Below are 8,596 nucleotides of genomic sequence, written 5' to 3'. Positions count from 1 at the left end.
AAAGTGCTAGATTAAGAGCCTGGCGTTCCATACAGGTCACTTTTCTTTAGCCATTACTTTTTCGTGTTTGTGGTATGTAGTTATTACTCTTGCTACTCAGAATTCAGATTTACAGTTTGTAGTGCTTTTCAGAATAGTTTCCTGTCTCAGTTTTAGGTCAGAAACTATAATGAGCTCTGCTTGGAATATTTTGGGGAACTCACTAATAGAATTGTTAGGAAGCAAATTAAGTTCTGCACCCACATGGCTCTGCTGTTTTGATTTCACATCTGAAACCAATAAACAAGTGTCCGTGTTCTTGTATACATGTACAGCATTTTTTTCATACAGTTCTTTTAAAAGCTAGTTTTCATTTGTTCTTTAATTAGGTTTTTTTCTGTTGGGCTAGAAATCTGTACTAAGAATTAAAAAGTTTAAAAAGCATATTTACTTTAGAGTTTCCAAATGAAGTGATTTTCTGTTCACAGATCTTTGGATGGATATTTTCTTTTTAAGGTTGGTGTAAGTCTAAAATGATCATTTAGGCACATCCATGTGAGCATTTTCTTTTTATTTGTAATCTATAGAACAACTTTGACACTGTAGGCTTGTGTTACTTTTTAGGATCAGATTTAATTATGTGATGAATTTTAGTCTACAAAGATCTTTTAATACAAAGTTTTAATTCTAATTAACTGAATATAGACTACAAACAAATTTAATGTTTTCTCATAGCTTCTTTGTATCACCTCCCAAATTTTTAAAAATAGTTTAAAATCCTAGAGATAATCTGCAATTACTTACCATTGCCATTGCTTAAATAAAACCGATTGCAGCAATGAGGTAAGGAAAAAATTTTATTCAGTATGTGAAAGACTTGATATGAGCCCACCTAGATCAGATCAGTTTCAGTTCTACATTTTTCTGGATTTTATGGCCCACTAGTATAATCCTGGAGTTATTACCCATCCTTAGGAATTTAGAGAATTGGCCAGAGACATTCTAGGAAAATAATCTATAATCTGTCTCATTCGCAAAACCCCTGGTGCTCATAGAGAAGAGAAAATACAGTTGAAGTCAGTAGCACTTCCTTCCGGTCATTTATTCCTTGCCTCTTTTGCTCAAGGGCTGTCGCCAGGTGAGAACAGAATTAGATGGTTTCAGGTTATGTCATGTTCCTAGAAATTCCTCGGCCTTTAAAATACAGCTCTATTCAATTCCTTACAGCTTGTTGGTGCCACAGTAGGGAAAAGCTACATTTGCATGTATAATTTAAGCCAACACGGCGAACATCTGCAGCAAAGCCAGCAAAAGAGCAGTCAAGCTGTCACAACTTGTCCAGGTAGCAACTATCCTGTCTCCAGAATTTGGCATTCATTCAGTTGGTGAGTAGCTGTCATCGTGTCTCCATCCAGTCCCTTCAGAAAATGTGGTAGGAGTGGAACATTCAAAATGCCATAGAAATGAACAAATCATTTTTGCCTGAGACGATCAGAAAAAGCTTTATTGATGGATAGCATAGGTAGATCTTGAATGATAGGTAGACTGAGAGGGACACAGGGCTTCTTGTTCTGAAAAAAGAGGACAGTTAAATAAGAGGAAGTGGAAAGTGTATTGGAGAACCAGTTTGGATCGGCTGGGTTATAGTTTTCACCATGATACTCCAAAGACTTAAGGTTGAGTGCGATTGTGAAGGACTGCAAGGCAAAGTTATGGAAGTTGAGTGTATTTTAAGTCATAAGCTATTGAAGGTTTTTGTGTAAGAGAATAGTAAAAAGGCAGTGCTTTTAGACAGTCTGTTGATAACAAGTAGTTTTAGATCACCGCTCCTTTTTGCAAATTTGAGTTTCCGTGGATCTCGTTAAGTTAGATAAAATTTGGCTGTTAGATTTTCCACAGAGGTTCAGAAGCTGACTCCCAGATACCTCAGAGGAGTCTTTCTCCTTAATATTTAATAAGGAAGTAAGGTTTAAGTAGTTGAAAGTTATCATCAGGAAATAATCAGGTCACGACACAATGTCATGTAAATCCTTATTAATGAGATATTCTTTGCCATACATACTTGGAATGAGAGCATGACCAAAAATCACTTTTCAGCTTGGGCTGATGTTAGAAATTTATTTTAGATACTTGAAAGGCTTATTTTGGTTTCATGCAGAGTTCAGTTACTTGTGGATACATATTCCAAAGAATATAAACATTACAGTGATCCTCTGGAATTCCCATGGAGCTACTCCCAGAAAATGTCTATTTTAGATAGACTCTTTAATCTGTAATATGTATAATACAGGATATATAAAGTCACCACAAATTATTTAAAAATATACTGTTCATATTTTAAATATGATTCTTATGTTATCTGTAGCCTGTGTATCCTACCCACCTTTAAGAACTCAGTGGAGTGAAGCTAGATTAAAGGTGTTACTTTTTCTGTCTATTTTTAGATACATATATTTAAACTTTTTCCCCCTGTGGTAAAGTTTCTAACTAAGCTGTTAGAATGTAGTGCTGAAACATTTTAAAGGAGGGTATTGGAAAGATTCAACTTGAACAGTAAATGTTCTATGAAGACAATAGAATATGGTAAAATACCTAATTTAGAATAGGCCAAGGCAAAATTAATGAAAAATAGAAGTTACAGATTGTTATTTTTTCTGGGTTTATTTTACATTATGGCACATTGAAAACTTTATTATAATGGATGCTGTCAAATAAAATGGCTCAAATTAACGAAAAGAGTATAAATCAGGTCTGTGTTATATTCTGTGTTACCAAAATTCTTTAATTTATTAAATTGTTCGGTACAATGAAAGTCTTACGTTTTTGAAGCTTTTCCTGTTACGGAGTTACTGGTACTTGGCTTAGATTAATGCCACCTAATGATGAGAGTTTTAAATAATCGTTGCTGAGGTTACACATGGGCTTGGAGACTGGTGTAAAATAGCATATTGACATGTTCTTCCTCCCAGAAACTAACAGTAAAAGGTGCATTATGAAGCTGGCTGATGTCATGAGATGAAATTTGAATCTTGAAGCCTTTTTTTAAAATTCTGTTTAAAATGTGCATTGTAATTCTGTAAATACACGTATCAATATAAAACTAGCACAGGCTCCACCTTGTTATTCATTAACAGTTAATTTTGGTGATGTAGAAGGGCTGTTTGTTAATGATTTATGTGATAAAGTCCCTCACTCTCCCCTCTCTTTGCATTCTCTAATAGTCCCAACAGTAAACGTCTGTGGAGTTTCCCTGCTTGGTTTCTTGGTATCACTGTTATAAGTTTCAGTTATCAGTATTGACTGGTTTCCTTCAACTTTATGTAATGGAGTCTTTTGAAAAGAGAACCAGAGCAGGTGTTACATATTTTTATATTTGATTGAGTCACCTTTTTTTTTTTAAGAGGTAACTAAACTTAGAATAACGATGAGCTGTAGCACTTAGTTTTATCTTTTGTTAACTAGCAAGATGGGTTCAAATAAACCATTTTCAGATAACATTAATTTCCATAGCTTCGTTGTCTCTTCTGGGCATCTGCCAAATCATTATCTCTTAACCCATCGTCCACCCTTGAGAACTTCATCTTTATTGTGCACTGGACTTTGTGCTCTATCATTCTTCACCTCTAATTCATCCTGCATTGTTAAAATATCTTCCTTAAAATTGGCTAACCTCATAATTTGCCCATTTCTGTTGTTAGTGCCATTATTTTCTCTGCCATTGAAGCTCAGACTTTGGGATCCTTTTAGACACCTTTTCCCTTTTGTTTGACTAATCTTTTTCTATATCCGTTGCCATTAGCTTAGTTCATGTCTTTATTACTTCTCTCCTAATTTAATGCAATAGTCTGTTTGCTTGTTTTTCAGCTTAATGAATTCCCTCTTCTATGTACCATTTAAACCATTTTCAAATGAGTAGGATTTAAAACAGTACATGTTATGGTAAATTAATATTAAGTCATATGTGTTTATTGTGACTCTACAGATACTTTGGAATTCTACAGAGCCTTTTTTTTTTAATTTAGTTATTTTTTTTGAGAGAGAGAACAGCATCACTTAATGACCTAAAAATAATCTTTATCAATTTTAGAAAACTTTCAACCATATATTTTCCCCCTATTTTCTATTCTTTTACCCTCTTCCTTTGGTTTTTGTTTGTTTATTTTCTGGTTCTAGAATTTCCTCTTGGTACCTAAAATTTTTTTATTCCAACTTTTGGACAAAATTCTGAACTTTGTCTGATTTTCTTGTAGTAAACAGTTACTTTAAAATCTGTGTGTGATAACTGGATCATCGGCTCCCCTGTGGGCATCTCTGTTTTTCATGATGTTGATCTCCTAGTACACAGAGTTATTTTGTGTATTGACATTGTATATGAAAGAGAGCAGAGATTATCTTGGGAAAAAAGGTGTTCATCTTCCTTCAGAATTGATTTAGTTTTGCTTTCAAAAGGTCGGTAGGGGTACTTAGGATCCTCAATCCCCTTAATCAAAAGTGCATGAGATTTTGAAGTCGGATTCAGTTCCTCATTCTAGTTACTCTTTAGTTTCAGAGTGTGTCTCCATCCAAAGCCACACAAACCTTTAGGAGGGTCCTTTCTCCTTGGTAAACCCTGAACTTTAGTTTTTGTCCCTTTTCCTGTGAGCTTTTTGAAAGCTCTGCTCAGCTCTGAGTTGCCTCATCAGCAGATTGTCCCTCTGGGAACAGCAGCCCCAAATGCTAGGCTTACCTGTGATATTTCATTGCCTTGTTAGCGTTTGGATACTTTCAAGGAACTGTTCTTGGTTTTGCCCACCTTTTGTAGTGTTCAGAGAGTTGGTGTTTATTACCTAGTCTGCCATTACTGGAACCCATTGAGTTCCAGTGATTCCAGCTTCTCATCCCCATATAATGTGTGTGTGTGTGTGTGTGTGTGTGTGTTAACCTTATAGAAATGATGTATACTATTCATTTCATTTGCTTCCTTGTAAGGAGCTTTCAAGTGCAGTCTCTCACCAACATGTGTTGAGTTGGGCTTTGGGCAACTGAACGCCTGGCGAGAATGAATGCCTGATTCACTGCTGAGGAAACAGGGCCTTGCCAATGTTTCATGTTCTGTTTCAGAAATTAGAAATTGCTTTTCTTTCTGGACTGTGATTTCCTCATAGAGATTTTTGTGCATGCCAGTTCAAAGTTTAAATTTATGCCATGTGTGAATGCGTGCAGAATGCCCAAGTAAGAATGGGGAAAATATCTTTTTCCAACCGTATTGAGGCACCTCAAACAGCTATGAAATATAATTCTTCTTCCAGTTTTCCAAAGTATTTCTCTGGGTTGAGACCAAGAATGTAGTATTTTTGGCCAAAATGCTTCTTAAAATTTTGATGATTTTATAAGAAATGATTTTCTTTTGAACTTTAAGCATATGTTATTATCATGATCTCTTATTTGTGAACACAAAAATTTTAGTGCATTTTTACATCAGTGAAATAATTTAGTTTTTCTGTATTATGAGTCAGTTATTTCTTTGATGTTTGGCCATTTCATATTTGTACTATTTTAGCTATGTTATCAGCCTGTATTTGTTTAGGTAACAGAGAAATAGCAATTAAAAATAACTGTCATTGGGGCGCCTGGGTGGCTCAGTCAGTTAGGCATTTGACTTTGGCTCAGGTCATGATCTCGCGGCTCATGGGTTGGAGCCCCGCGTTGGGCTCTGTGCTGACAACTCAGAGCCTGGAGCCTGCTTCGGATTCTGTGTCTCCCTCTCTCTCTCTGCCTCTCCCTCGCTTGCTCTCTCTCTCTCTCTCTCAAAAATAAATAAACATTAAAAAAATTTTTTTTAAATAACTGTCATTATTTTTAGTTGGTTTTCAACTTGTATTTATAATTTGCTCCATATATTCTAACATTACTATATTGCCAGAAACATTCAAATCTTTAAATATTTAATAAAACCATTTTGAAAACTGAAATTATTTTATGTTTTTACCTTGATTGCTCTGAACAAAGACAGTACTTTAGACTTTGATGCTTCAGGATGAAAGTTGTGTTTAGCAGTATTTGAATTTAAATGTGGTTTAAAATGTTTCTTAATTTTAAAGTCCTTTGTAGTTTTTATTTTCTAAGCAGTATTAGCTGTATTTGATCTTCTAGATGAAGAAAGATTTGACTATGATTAAATATGTGCAGTGCCATCCTGGAATAAATTCTATTCATAGATTAATAAAATATGTCCAGCATGATTTAGGAGAAAATATTTTAGGCCATTAAATTTGTTACATAAGCTGCAGTCTGTTTTAAATTCTGTGAAACTAAAATCTGTTTTGCTTTATAAAAAAAAATTCATTACACTAGGAAATGTAGAATACTTGTTTTCCAAAACCATTAAAAGCATTCTCATTCACTCGTTTAGGAAAATTTAGGAAATACTAGTGTAGCCTTTCAACTTAATGACAGTTACTATCATTGTCTAATTTTCTTACCTGTATTTAAAAGCCTGAAGAACACACCAATAATTGATTTGGTTACGTACTTTTTTTTAGTAGCTCTGTTGTTCAAATGCTATTCTTTCCTCGGATATGGAGTAACTATAAAGTAAAGGAATCTAGCAGGGTACCTGCCATATATTTGGTAATCAGTAAATTACTTTCTTGCCCAACCCTGACCCCATACACATTTTAGCTCATGATTTTAAATGTATCAAGATACAAAAATAGTATCAAGAAAAATATGAGCTCAACTTCCATTTATATCTTTAAACTTCTTTTTCTAAAAGAAAGATGGAAAGTGCATGATGTAGGCAGAATTCTGTTATGGCTTCTTGGATTCCCACCGCTGGAGTACACACCCCATGTAATTTCCTGTCCTTGAGTGTAATCAGACCTTTGAATAGGGTAGTCACTCTCTTGATGGAGTCGCATTACATGGCAAAGGTGATGGTTGAGCCATTCCTGTGATTATATGATCTGAGTTTCCTCAGCTGACTGGAGATAGATGCCTGCTGGCTTTGAAGAAGCAGGCGGCTGTGTTGTGGAAGACCACATGGCTGGGACCTAAGAGGAACTTCATAGAGCTGAAAGCTATGGCTGCCAACAGCCAGCAAGAAATCAGGACTCAGTTCCAGCCAAAAAGAGAATGTGAGATAATAAATGAATAAGCTCTTAAGAGGATCCCAAGGCTCAGGTAAGACCACATGCTGGCCAAGACCTTAATTTTATTGAGCCTTCTAAGACCCTGAGCAGAAGACCTGTTAAATCAGCCTCCGACCCCAGAGCCACAGAAACTGAGAAAATAAATATATGATTTTAAACTGCTAAGTTGGTGTTGTTTGTTATGCAGTAACAGAAAATGAATACATTCGGGAAAACTCTTTCTTTGTGCAAGTTAAATCACTATCTTAACACTAAGTATCTATTTTCAGGACTGGCCATGAAAGGGTAAAGATTACTAGATGTGGGAGGCTGAGTAATGACCCCAGCTGTATCTGTGTTCTAATCTCTGGAAACTGATTATGATCATTTACATGGCTAAGGGACTTTGCAGATGTGGCTAAATTAAAGGTGTTGAGATGGGAAGATTATTCTGGATTACCTGGGTGGGGCCAATATAATCACACGGCTGCTTACTAGAGGGAGGCAGAAGGGTCAGAGGGAGGGAAGAAGATGCAATGATAGAATCAGAGGTATTGAAGATGATACTCTGCTGGCTTTGAAGGTGGAGGAAGGGGCCATGAGCCAGGGAGTGTGGGGAGTCTCTAGAAACTGGAAAGGACAAGGAAATGGAGTGTCTTCTAGAGCCTCCACAAGTAATGCAGCACTGCTGACACCTGGTTTTAGGATTTCTGACCTCCAGAATGGTGCTATTTTAAGCCAGTAAGTGTGCAGTAATCTGTGCAGCAATAGAAAAATAATGCACAAAGTATGTGAGAAGCACTTCTTAACAGGGAGAAACCAAAACAGTGATTACAGAACACACTGTATCCAGGAGAAGGAAAACACCTCAAAGATAGAAACTCTCCCTAATATGCTTGGAGAAACGAATGAAAGAACAGAATGACATGTATACATATAAACACTCAAAAAAATCTTAAAAATTGAAATATGATAGAAACTTAAAATCAATATAAGGGTTGGTAAATAAAGGTAAGGAAATTGCTCAAAAAGATATATATATATATAATAGGAAATGGAAAGCAAGAATGAAAAGATAAGAAAATTAGAGGAGCAAAGAAGTAGGTTTGAAACCTGAACAATAGGACTTCCATTGAGAGAGAAAAAAAAAAAGAGCGAGGGAGAGAGGGAGAGAGGGAAAAATCATTAAGAAAACTTGCCAAAGTTGAAGGATATGAGTTTTCAGGTTGAAGGTGGTTGAGTGACCAGCACAGTGGATAAACTCCTACTATCTACTAAAGCACATTATAAACTTTGATGGGAACAATTAGAAAATCCCACAGGCCACCAGAGAGAGGGAGGGAGTGAAGAAAAGGAAAGATCATGTATAGAAAATAATGCCAACATACAAAGGAATATTATCACCAACATACAAAGGAATATTATCAGGAATAAGAATAGCTTTGATCTTTTTAACAGCAACAAGGAAAACAAGGTAATGGCCAGTGCCTTCCAAATTTTGATAGAAA

The sequence above is a fragment of the Hyaena hyaena genome, unplaced genomic scaffold (assembly GCF_003009895.1).
Source record: "Hyaena hyaena isolate Hyena2069 unplaced genomic scaffold, ASM300989v1 scaffold_791, whole genome shotgun sequence".
In the NCBI taxonomy this organism is placed as follows: Eukaryota; Metazoa; Chordata; class Mammalia; order Carnivora; family Hyaenidae; genus Hyaena; species Hyaena hyaena.
The sequence above is the reverse complement of the archived record's forward strand: the minus strand, read 5'-3'. Positions refer to the sequence as shown.